Source organism: Apodemus sylvaticus, chromosome 12 (genome assembly GCF_947179515.1).
Source record: "Apodemus sylvaticus chromosome 12, mApoSyl1.1, whole genome shotgun sequence".
Classification (NCBI taxonomy): Eukaryota; Metazoa; Chordata; class Mammalia; order Rodentia; family Muridae; genus Apodemus; species Apodemus sylvaticus.
The window spans coordinates 59,177,380-59,185,727 of record NC_067483.1 but is presented as its reverse complement, the minus strand read 5'-3'; the positions used below and the strand labels follow the sequence as shown (position 1 = coordinate 59,185,727).

The window sequence follows — 8,348 nt, the reverse complement described above, 5'->3', positions numbered from 1 at the left end:
AACCATTTGTTTAAGGAAGGAGAAGGAAGTCCCTGGAGTGAGTTGAATTTTAAAACAACAGTTTCCACATAGACCATCCCCCAAATAAAATTCTTTGGAAAAAGGAAACTTTTCTAAGCCATCTGGTGCATCTGTCTTCCTTGTAAAATGTCTTTTTGGCCCCTCATGCTGGTCACTAGCAAGCCGGTCATCCTGGCCCACAACATATTCCTCTCTCCGACACACTTTATGTGGATAGTATACATTCGTGTCATGAAAGATATCACTCTCCAAATTCTCTTTCCTATGTGCTTACCTTCTTGTTCTTTACCCAAAGTGTGAGTCTCTCTGTCACACAAATTACCTTCCACTTATACATTACTTTAAATATTTATGGCTTTTAAAGGTCGCCATACAGAGTGAGTAATTGTAAATTTTCCAATTTTAAAGAATTGTATCTTGCTAGAGACCAGGGTAAGAGGATTGTGAGTCTGAGACTACCCTGGGCTACATACTGAGATCCTAGCTCAATAAAACAACAACAACAACAACGACGACGACGACAGTGTTGTCTCTTTCAAAACAGTTGATATATGCTGAAGGGTCAGTATTGAATCTGTGTGATGAAGCTTTCTAATGATATTTTTGTCTTTTAGTAAGAATATTCCAGCCGGGCGGTGGTGGCAGACGTCTGTAATCCCAGCACTCTGGGAGGCAGAGGCAGGCGGATTTCTGAGTTCGAGGCCAGCCTGGTCTACAGAGTGAGTTCCAGGACAGCCAGGGCTACACAGAGAAACCCTGTCTTGAAAAAAACAAATCCAAAAAACCAATAAACAAACAAATAAAGAAAGAAAGAAAGAAAGAAAGAAAGAAAGAAAGAAAGAAAGAAAGAAAGAATATTCCAGAATCTGGCTGAATCACTGGCTTCACCCTGAAGGATATTCTCAGCAGTAACTGGGATTCCTCAAAGTATAACAGCTGCTAGCTATATATATATATATATATATATATATATATATATATATATATATATATATATATATATAACATAATATCTAGTGCTAGAGTTTATATACTTATGCATGTAAATAAATAAGCATGTAGATATGATTAAGCCTATAATAAATACATATTTATGCACTCATCTGGACTTATACATGTATGTATGGTATGCTCCATGACTTACACTTTTTCTTTAAACTCTCTTTTAGATTTATTCATCCTATTTTATTTGTCTGTTTGTATGTCTATGCACTTGTTGAATGCCTAGTGCCAAGAAAATGGCATCAAATCCTCTGGAACTGGAGTTACAAACAGTTGTAGGCCACCATGAGGGTGATAGGACCCAAACCCAGGTCCTCTCTAAGAACGAATGCTCTTAACTGCTAAGCCAACTCTCTGGGACAATTTATGTATTTTTTCTAATCAGTCTTCACGCTTCTACACTATAAGAGTTAGTTCTCCATTTCCCAAGCAAGGAACTCTATAGCCCAAGGGCGTGCCATGATACCAAATCTTCTTTCACCTCACTGCACTGACTCTTCAGTTTGCATCTTCCTTCTTGTAATTATTCCCACTCTTCCCCAGGCATTTTGACTCATTCTAGCATGGACTGGAAGAGCAGGAGGAAGGCTCAGAGATCACCTACCTAACTCTCCTGTTACTGGAGACCCTGACGCCCAGGGCACTGAAATGACTCGAACAGATTCTTGTTACTGGTTTACTGACCATCATTTCTCAACACCTCCTGGCTTTAATCCAGAACTTTACCTCTGCAGAAAGCCCTCAATGTAAAGTTTTGTTGAAGTTTTTTCCCCTCCAAATGAAACAGGATTTGATGTATTTTGTCAGTAAAGGAGTACATGATTTAAAATACCAGCCTTCATTCCATTTGCAAAACACCGTGAATATGCATGAAGAAATGTCTGAGAGAAATCTAAGACATTAATGGTGATCATTTACAAGAGGCAGGGCATATTCAGAGCATTGTCCTTAGCTTCCTATGTTTCTTTGTGTTTGAATTTATTCCACATATACACACATGACCTGAATACAAGGTAGGGAATCAGTAACAGCCCATACTTACTCATTCTTGTATTCATGTTTCCAGTTAACAACATGCAAACACATAGTCATGCTTTATGCAAGTATATTCCCCACCCTGTATTAGTTCCTCTTCTACTACTGTGAAGACACCACAGCCAAGACAACATGCAGAAGAAACAGTTTATTGGGGCTTACAGTTCAGGGGGTGACTTTATTCCCATCATGGCAAAAACACGGCAGCAGGCAGGCAGGTGTGGTGCTGGAACAGTAGTTAAGAACTTACCTCCTCATCCACAGACACAAAGCAGAGGAAGACACAGGGGGGCGGGGGACAGGGGCAGGAGAGGGAGAGTGCACTAGCTACTGGGAATAGTAAAGGCTTCTGAAACCTTAAATCCCCAGCTTTGCGCAATGGCAGCATCTTAGCCAATGAGATTCATCCGAGGCATGATTATTGCTAATTGAAACCTTAAATCCCCGCCTTCAGTGACACCTCCTCCAGCAAGGCCACACCTCCTAAAACATTCTACCAACTGGGGACCAAGCATACAAATCTATGAGCCTATGGGAGTCATTCTCATCGGAAACAACCACACCCACCTTCTCTGAAGTTTGTTTTAATCACTTAAAATTATATCGTCAAAAAAATTCTCCCCAAGAAAACTGATAAGACACTAGAGGTGTCGTAATATTTCGAGATTAGAAATGCGCCTTAATTTTGCTCATCCCCTCCCCCTGACAGTCCCTCTCGTTCCCTGTCGTTTGCAGTGACTATCCCAGCACTGTTGGCTGTATTTCTGCAGAAAGCTCTTCTCAGAGTTGAAGCGATGAGTCAGAGGATGGTGTAGATTTGAAGTGCTAAGAGGGAGAGTCCGTGGTTCCGCTTCTCTCTGTGACTCCCTACAACAGTGCGTTCGCTCTCAGTGTTCACCAGCTCCATGGGTGAGGGTATCCTAATTTACAGTTTCCTGATTCATAACTCCAGCAAACGTTTACAGAATGCTTTGCTCTGCACGAGGCTTGACGTGTGGGCTCCGGATGGCCCACACGACATATGCGAGGCCTTCACCTCTGCAGCAATCCAGGATTCAGGGAGTGGAAGACCATGAAACCAAAGGATGGGGACATTCTGTAACTGGTCAAGGTCACAGCAGTAATTCCTGTCTCTGCAGGGCCTTCTCTCCCTCTGTCTTCCCATCAGCTTCCAGGGCACACAGCATACTCATCTGGGTGCGGACATTTGGGGATGTTCTCCATAAAGTGCTAATTTGTTATTTTACTCAAACTTGTGTTAGATTGTCTTTTGAGGGCCAATATGAAGGCCTCTTTGATATGTAGATATGAACTATAAAATCATTCACCCATAGTTCTGTTGGAATACTGCCCCAAGTTTATCATTTGTTGGTTGTTAATTTGTTTGGGGTTTTTGAGATTTATTTATTTTTATTTTATGTGCATAGATGTTTTACCTGCATATATATATGAGTTTCCCTGAATGCAATACCGAAAGAGGCCAGAAGATAGACAGATAGATAGATAGATAGATAGATAGATAGATAGATAGATAGAAAGATAAATAGATAGATAAATAGAGATATAGCTTCTGGCCTTCCTTGCATCAGTAAAAATGTTCTCTGCAATAAACATTGTCATATATATGTATATATATGCATGTATCTAAGTATACATAATTGTATATATATATGCTTATATTGACATTTTATCATTTTAAAGTTTTAATCAGTCACAACTATTTTTCACTGTGGTACAAGGTAGGACTCCAACTTTAATTTCTTCTGTTGGATTTCACATGGAGCCAATGTCACTTATTACAGTATAGAAATGGTCCCTTCTTATTAGATTAGATGTTATCTTTTCCATACAGTATATTACTATTCAGATTTATTTTTTAAGCTATCTATGAGGGTCTGGGGATTGTATGAAAAACTTTAAGGCTCTGTGCCACACTGTAGGAAATGTATTCCAATGCTGTTAGAAAGTAGTTTATTTCAGGGTAGGAATCCTCCTGCCTCATTCTTTCTCATCACTGTATGACTGTTCTTGGATACATAACATTGCATGTAAATCATAAAATCCGGTGTCTAACTTAAAGACTCTACTTCTGGATTCCAATTAGATTTCCACAAGTATACTTGTTATTTGGAAAATTGTTACAGTTGTACAGTATGACATTTTCCCTCCCTTCCTATATGTTTTCATTACTTTTTTCTGATCTAACAGATCTCTTGATAAAGTATTGTTCCATATGGCCCCTGTGGCTTTCTTGTCTGTATTAATAATCCTTAAAAAGTTGTATTAGTTCTAGGACCATGATATCGCTGGAATTCTCAGGAATAAAACTGTGGTGACCGAAGTTCTTACATGCCACTTCTTGTTTTTACATACTTGTACATTCCAATTCATCGTTTTCTTGCATTTATTAGAACCTCTGAATAATATGGGTTTGTAAGTGTGATCTCGTGGATGCCTTTCTCGCTGTGATTTAAATGACAGTAACTTTCCACATCCTCTCACTATTGATATCTGTTCATGTCCAGCGCATACACATATCTTATTTACGCTTATATTTATACTCGAGGATTTTAAAGAATAAGGATGTGCTTTAATATACTAACACGATGCAATACATTGATACACTTGTTGATTCAAAACCATTTTCACACTCCTAGTGTACAACCTCCACAGTTAAACATGATTCCTACGATACAACAGTCTCTCGCCCGTTTTAAATTCAGCCCTTCTGTAACTGGATCTACTGGTATGGTTAGACTATGGTCTTCTTCTGGTTTTAATTTGTAAAACTTTCTCACATCAACCATTCTCAACTTGTTCACTGGCTCGCTATTTCTCATTTTAAAGGTTATTTTGTATCTCTGTGGCATCTTGTGGCTATAATTGCTCTCTAATTTTTTAATTGGTTGAGTAAACTCTGGGCTAAACAGGATTTCAGCATTGAAAGGCACTTTTTCTTGAAAAGACGGTAATTCAGACACACTCTGGTAGACTTCCCTTTTGTTCTGGGGAAACATGAAGAAGCCCTTTGTCCTCAAGAATCTCATCCAGAGAAAACTGTAAAATCACCCTTATTCCAAAACAAAACAAAACAAAAAAAAAAAAAAAAAAAAAACAAAACCAAAAAGGAATATTCTGGCCTATGAAGCGGGCTACTGGACAGAGGGTGGGAAACACATGGGTTTGCCTGCACCAGAGATGGATTCCTAAGGGCTTGGCTAGGGTTCCTTTCTGCCTGGTATATTTGTGGGGTTTTGTTTTGTTTTTTTAATGGTGTGGAAGAATGGAGAAAAAAAGAAGGGCAATATTTCCCTTTTTCTAAATGAATCTGGAATCCTGAAAAGGATTTTGTAAAGCATTGTTTGCAAGAACTAGAAAGCTTGGACAAGTATGATGCAGATTAAAAAAGGAAACCAAATGAAGACGAGAGCACAGCAGCTAGGCCAAGGCCATTCTGTGACAGAGTAAAGACACCAAAATCTGCTGAGACCCTGGAGGGAGACAGATGTCCTTCCCCCAAATGCCACCTGTGGTGCAAAGTGGGATCTCCAGAAAAAGGGTGGTTATTCCACTTTGAATATTGCTAGGAAAGTGGCACAAGAAACAAAGCCGGGAAAGCGGGGAAAGCCAGCCGCGTGCCAGCCGCGTGCCAGCCGCGTGCTCTGCCAACAGGCCTTTGTCCTATCCTGGCCTTGGGTAGTGGATCTGGAGTGAAGGCCTGCCTGTGTAGGTATGAGCAGGCCCGCCCTGCTGGAGCCAGTCCAGAAGCAAGCCCTCTGAGAGCCCCCCAGAACCAAGGCACTTCCTAAGAGTTGTTACACGTTCACCATATCCTCGTTCCCTTTCCGTGTCCCAGACCTTTGGAAATTCCTCCGAGAGCAACAAGGCAGAAGGAAATTCAGGAGGCTGTTCCTCCATAAGGAAAACAAACAGAATATGTGATGCTCCCCTCAAGGGAGCCATCCCTGCACTCACCGGTAGCTCCTCCAGGGCATTCCTCTGCAGCACAGGGAAGGCCTTTCCCTTCCCAGACAAGCAGTCATTGGGGGCTAGGGGATGCTTTTTCTAAAATCCCGTGCTCGGTGAGTGGCACATGACACCTAAGACACAATACTGCACGCCACAAGGCCTCACCAGGCAGGCCTGGATTTTTTTTAAGAGACCTCATTGAAATTCTTCACTGACTTTCTTTCCTCCTTCTCACACGTATTTATTTCTAGTAAACAGGAAGCGGAAGCGGGTCTCTGTCCTAAGTCTTGCATTTGGAGAATCAGAACTGCAACAGGAGAAGACACATTAGCACAATGAGGAAAAGGACCAACATGGAGCCTGGGCCCAGGTACCTAGAGCATGAGGAAGCTCTCAGAACTAAGTAATGGAGTCAGAGGAAGGGCGGCCTGAGGTCCTGCCACTGGGTCCTTAAAGCACACTGGCAGTGACTTCTGTATAGAGCCATTTCTTCAACTCATTCATTCAACTTTCTGTCATCCAGGAATGACTCTCCAGCCCCAAACTTCCTGTTCACTTAAATGAATAGGGCTCGTATAGACTGAGGAACTAGTGCCCCTATCTCCTAACAGCTCATCCTCCCTCCTATTTTTTTTTTAACATTAGGAGGATAACGGAAGTGCCACGGTTCATCCTTGTGGGTTCTCCAGAGGCCCTCTCTTCATGCTTCTAGTTACAGAAAGAGCAAGTGGACCAAGGCTTCGGATTGCACTTACCACACACCATCTCAATAGCATCTACTAATGCTACTGATTTCTGCAGGCTCCAAAATATACTGAAGTAGGGAAATATGTCTTCAGATCATCCCTTCCAGGGCGCCTTAAGTCAGCTCTCTGTGAAGCAAATAAATAGAAAAATGAATAGCACCTCCTGATGTCAAATTTCTGGGGTCTAAAGACTCCCAGGATAACAAAGTTTGACGGGACAATAAAATGTTGCGCCATTTGGCAGCAAGCTTGTAAAGTTCCCGATTGTGGAGTAATTAGCCTCTGAGACCCTGTAGGAGCTGTCTGTCTCCGGCACAGGGGTGTCTGCAAGGTCTCCAGGTCACTGTCAGCAAACATGCAATTTGTTCCCTTGCATTGTCAATGACAACCACAGCTCTGCCTTTACTCATCACAGTCTCCCTGTCTGATAGACATAACACATACATCTCAGTTACTCCTCACAAAGCCAACTCCTTCTTTGCTTTACATGTCGTGACTGTTCCCGGAGAAGTGGCTTCCTCATGGCCTGTGCTACATACAAAACATTGGGCATTCTATCTACTTGGCAAGGTAGTGTTCCTCTTTTTCTGTTGTTGTCATGTATGAGCATGGGTACTTTCTCTGCACATATGTGTGCATACCTCTTACGTGCCTAGTGCCTTCTGAAGCACGAAGAGGGTACCAGATCTCCTGGAAGTGTCACTTCAGCCCAGTAGTGACTCACCATTGCATGCTAGGAATTGAATCCGGGTCATCTGGAAGAGCAGACAGTATTCCTAACTACTGGGCCATCTTTCCATCAATAAACGCATCATACACTTTACAAATATCTTCTTAGCACACAGAGTTCTCATAGACACTTTTTCTATTACAAAGGCAATAAACAACTTTGTAAAGAAAATTGGAAAGTAGCCATTCTTTCTTGCATGTTTTAAGACTATTCAAAATATGTTAAAAGTGATTATGATGTACAGCTGGCTCTTGTGGTTTCCCCATCCACAGATTCAACCAACCATGGGCAGGAAATACTCTGTGTCTGTCTTAGTTACTGTTTTCCATCGTTGTGAAGAGACACCATGACCAAGGCAACTCTTATAAAGGACAGCATTAACTAGGGCTGGCTTACACTTCAGAGGTTCAGTCTATTATCATCATGGGAGAAGCATAGCAGCCTGCAGGCAGATATGGTGCTGAAGGAGCTGAGAGCTCTACATCTAGTTCTGAAGAGAAGATAGTCTCTCAGGCAGCTAGGAGGAGGGTCTCAATGAAATCCCAGCCCTACAGTGATACACTTCAGCCAACGAGGCCACATCTTCTAATAGTGCCACTCCATGGGCCAAGCATATTCAAATGACCACAGTGTATGAGTGTGTAGCAGATGTGTATGCAGCATATGCGTATATAGCATATGTGTATGTAGCATATGTGTATGTAGCATATGCGTATGTAGCATATGCGTATGTAGCATATGTGTATGTAGCATATGTGTATGTAGCATATGCATATGTAGCATACGTGTATGTAGCATATGCATATGTAGTATATGTGTATGTAGCATATGCATATGTAGCATAT

General features: G+C 41.5%; 1 pseudogene; it reads left to right on the top strand.

Annotated features, from left to right (window-relative positions):
- The first annotated feature begins 2,425 nt into the window (after positions 1–2,425).
- LOC127697999 (uncharacterized) lies at positions 2,426–2,505 on the top strand (annotated as a pseudogene).
- The last annotated feature ends 5,843 nt before the right edge of the window (positions 2,506–8,348 follow it).